The sequence below is a fragment of the Meleagris gallopavo genome, chromosome 3 (genome assembly GCF_000146605.3).
Source record: "Meleagris gallopavo isolate NT-WF06-2002-E0010 breed Aviagen turkey brand Nicholas breeding stock chromosome 3, Turkey_5.1, whole genome shotgun sequence".
NCBI lineage: Eukaryota > Metazoa > Chordata > Aves > Galliformes > Phasianidae > Meleagris > Meleagris gallopavo.
In genome coordinates, this window is record NC_015013.2 from 21053253 (window position 1) to 21058268 (window position 5016).

Below are 5016 nucleotides of genomic sequence, written 5' to 3' on the forward strand. Positions count from 1 at the left end.
ATAAATATCTGAGGTGTGGCGGCCATAGTGGTGAGGCCAGTCTCTTTTCAGTGGTACGTGGAGACAGGACGAGGGGAAACGGACATAAGCTGCAGCATAGGAAGTTTTGCATGAATGTGCGCAAGAACTTCTTCACGGTGAGGGTGACGGAGCACTGGAACAGTCTGCCCAGGGAGGTTGTGGAGTCTCCTTCTCTGGAGATATTCAAGTCTCGCCTGGACGCCTACCTGTGCGACCTGGTGTAGGGAACCTGCTTTGGCAGAGGAGTTGCTCTCGATGATCCCTAGAGGTCCCTTCCAACCCCTACAATTCTGTGATTCTGTGATTCTGTGAAATTAATTATTTGTTTGTGTAGGCCTGCTGATTTAACGCTATGTTTGAAGTATCCTGACTGTTTCATGAAGACCATCTTTGGAGCTCTCCTAAAGAAGTAAAAATACAGCTCAAGTTTTCTACTATTTGCAACTTCATTGAATTTACACTTTTTAGATGAACTTGTGTTTTCCATTTATGTTTCTGTTAGATAATTTTTCAAGTAGAAAATGGTAACATGGAGGAAAATGATTCTGAGGTCATATGTTTTTAAACTCTAGTTACCCTAATTATCTTGAGAAGATCTATTTGGATTATTGGCTCTGAGAAGTAAGTCAGTTGCACATGGTGTGATAATAATGAAAATAATGTCCTTCCTCTTTCTGTCTTCTTTTAATCATGAAGTAACTGATCAGAAACTATGATGCCATTTCTTCTGCTGTACAATTCAAAATTGTTTCAAACTTGATATGTGAAAAGAGCTTCTCCTTTAATAAGAAATCCATTATTTCTGGTTTGCCGGTCCCAAGATGGATGATTTTATTGAAATAGTTTTTAGACAGAGAGCTTTTTTAAGGTGCAACACCAAAACATTCTTTAAGTATTAACTAAATGAGTTCTTAAACTACAACACTCAGTCAATGAAGGAAACAAGGCAAAGTAAGCACAAAGGGGATATAAATCTCTCAAATCTTGTAGATGAAGTGAGCTGGGGCTCTTTAACCTAGAAAAGAGAAGGCTCCTAGGAGACCTTATAGCAGCCTTCCAATACCTGAAGGGAGCTTATAGGGAAGCTGGGGAGGGACTTTTTATAAGGACAACAGGATGAGGGAAAATGGCTTTAAGTGGAAAGAGATTTAGATTAGATATCAGGAAGTAATTCTTTACTGTGAGGGTAGTGAGACATTGGAATAGGTTGCCTAAAGAGGTTGCCCCCTCAGTGAAAGCATTCAAGGCCAGGCTGGATGGAGCTTTGATCAACCTGGTCTAGAGGGAGGTGTCCCTGCCTATAGCAGGGGAACTAGATGGTCTCAAAGGTCCCTTCCAACCCAAACCATTCTATGATTGGAACTGGTTTGAGAACAAAGTCCTGTGTGGAGGTCTCAAGTACAACATGTGTAACAATCAATTTTCACAGTAGGACTTGAGGGGGCGTATATTCAGACTCTAAGCATATCTGAAACTGCTTCCCCATGAGCATATTCTATCCTATATAGTGTTATTAAAAATGGTAACAACAACAAACAACCCTCTAGAACTCACTTCATGTCATGTCCTTATTTTCCAAATGAGCATTTAATGCATTTTTCCTTCTTTTAATAATATTACCATTTCGGTAACACAGGATAAAAAGTCTGACAAATTTTCTCCTTCTAATTTCATCAGAACATTGAGAAGTCACTTCTGTTGAATTTGATGAAAAGTCTATTACAAGGACTTTTTCAAAACAAGTTCAAGATAGAATCATATATCAAACTCCAGAAGGACTAACCAATAACTCACTGGTCAAAGCACTTTATCACGGATGTGGGAGACAGACTTTGGTGTAAGAGGTTAAATAGGTATCTCCCAGCTTCCTTTTATAATCCCATGTATGTTACAATCTGCAACAATTTTTTTGTGGATTGCTTAATAAATATTTTCAATAAAAGAGAATTACTATTGTCTGCCAAGCTCTGCAGGGCTGGGTGATTCTGAAATTTATGTATTGTTCACTATATATTCCACTTCCTTTGTTTCATATTTCATTTCTTTTCTACCTGGACTAGATCCCATTTGTCCTACATGCTTGAAGCACTGTAGTACTATAATTTATCTTAAAAGTACCAGGGGAATCTAGGAATAATACCTCACCTCTCATAAAAATGGAAATACTTGTCATTGGTAGCTGCTGCTAAATGTACCAATTTTCATTTTTTACTCTGGGGCAAACAATTTAATGGGACTTAATCACAGCTGAATTCTTTACATTTTTCCCATGCATAATAATATGAAATTCTAATCAGCTTCTATGGTAACTTTAAAAATCTTGGTCTTGTTAAGAATTGTCATAGGTGCTGTAGAATCACATAGAAAATTACATAATCTGGCTAGAGAACTTCTGGCAATAGTGCAAGATTTCTGAATCCAATATTACAAAGTGAATAGTGGTTATAGGAAATATTAAGAGAAATGGAAAGGTAGTAGAGTAGATAGAAAGCAAGAATCCAGGACAGATGCAATTATTGTTAAAACGGTTAGAGATAAGCCACACATTCCATAAAATACATAGTGATGCAGGACAGATTTTTCTATAATGTATTATGATTACCATTGTAAAGTTTTATGATTTCAAACTGAACTATTTTATGACCATTTTAATTATAGGTAATAAAAACAGAAGTGATGTGTATTATATAATTGGGGCAGAATATGAAATTCGGAAAACAATACAGTGAAAAAGAACCTACTTACAACTTGTGTTTCTTTGCACTATTCAATTAATGTTCATTTCATCTGACGATATTATAGATACCCCCTACACTGCTTGGTCACTGATGCAACATGCAGATTACCGATGGTATATTTAAGTTTTGGGCTTGCTGATTATACACGTGAATTTTTTGTAATATTTAAGTTGTTCCACACTAAGTTTTGGATTGTATTTTCCTAGTGAAAAGCTGCTCCAATTTCCTCACTTACTTGAGTAGCAGAATTTTAATTCCTCTAGTGAAGATTGCAAGAATGAGGACAACAGCTATGCAGAAGGCCACAGGTGAAAATGGTCATGTGTCCACTTACAGGAATCCAGCACTCTTTTCATTATTTGTATCAACACTAAATACTCACAGAATTCAAAAGATATTGAAGAAAACTTCTGCCATGTGGCACACATACCAGAACATCTGCTGATGCTTCTCCAACTCTTTCACTTTAGCTAAATTTGAGAATAGGTGAATTTGATATGATTTAATTGCTCACACTTAGTTTATCTTGTCTCAAAGAAGTCAAAAGAAAATAGACTACATGTAAAACACAAAACATAGATGAACAATTTGTTTTATTCCACATCCAGCTAAGCTATCTGAGATTTATCACAAGTCAAAAGTGAAGAAGGAAAAATGCTTTGGCTAGTATGAGCCTTCATCTTCTACACTGCATTTCTCAATTTCCTTTACGTGATTTTAAAGTGGTATATACAAAGATGCAGTTCGTCAGATGGAAAGTAGGGGACTTTGAATGGCATTTTAGACTTGAATTCAGACTGCCTCTGACCAAGATATATTTTAGAAAGAAAAAACACCTTATAAGAAAAAAAGATCAGATAGAAACATCTCAGTTTAAATGTGTGGAAGAGATACTTGTTGTCTTGTGAACTTCTACGTTATTCTGACAGCCAGGAAGATGCTGCTGTGATTTACTTCTGTGAAAAAGAAAACTTTTGCCCTCTGAAAGTGAAAAGCTTTTCCTTGTGTGCAAGGTGTTTTATGTCAAACTTTATCACAACTTGAAAGACTTCATGCTGAATGCGAGAGGCAGCTATGGTCAATCTATCTCTTTGCATCTTGTGCTGTTAGCTGTGGATGGTGCAGTCTACTCTGTATGGTCCTCGGTGTTGCTGAAGAGCATCCCCTTCTTGACAGATTTTTAAATAAAGGCATAGTGGTAAATTTCTCTGGCTAAAAAGAGCAGTATGAAATATCAGGCATTTCAATACAAGGTCACTAGTTCATATTTGAAATGGAAATTAGAAACGCAAACAATTCAATTTTTAAATAGCACTGTGGCTGTATTTAGCATTGTGTTATTTCTCCAGCTTCCATCCTTGCTACATTACTGCTGGTGTTTTTAGATTGAAGTAGGTCATCATCATGCCCTTATAACTGACACAATCTGAACAATTATTTCTACAGAATTCATTGAAGTAAATGTGTTCTGCCTGGATATAGAATGTAACTTTATTTTTGTCTGATTTGCTTTATGTAAAACACAACTAGAATTTTCACCTCCTCTCATTCTGAAAGTTAGCTTTAAATGTTGCATTCACTTTTCTGAAGTGGAACCTGATCCAAAATATTTCACAATTAAAAATCAAAGGAAAAGATCAAGTAATATAACTTCATGGTGGCAACTATATCAATCATGTATGGGATAAGGAACAAACAGTAGAAATTCCACTAATAAATTCCTCTAGTTTTTTAAGCAAAGGACCATTCAGTGGCCTGAAAATACAGAATACTTATAAATCTGTTGAAGGAAAATACTGAACCTCTGGATGACCAGAATCTGAGTTTCTTTGTTCTGAATAAAAAGCAGCTGAAATTTTCTACCATGGAAAGCTTAAAAGATGCTTCAGGAAGCTGTCACCCTGTTGATGTGACAGAAGCCATGTGAAGAAAAACATGGGTTAACTGAGGACATTCTTTTTTAACTGAAATCCTATAACCAGCCTAACTAAGGAGAAGATAAGGTTTAATTACTTCTGAAAGAAAGAGATTAAGTAACTTGCTGTTTCAGGGTGATTTAATCTTCCTATACGATAAAAATAGAAAATATTCAGGTGGGCAAAACAGTTTTTGAAACATGATAATGTGTAACACAATACACACAGTAAAGGAATAACTGTAATAATGGACTTGATACCATAGTTCACTTAGTAGTAAGAAATACATATATAAGTGATGCAGTACGGTAGCTGAATATTTTACTAGTGGAAAATTAACA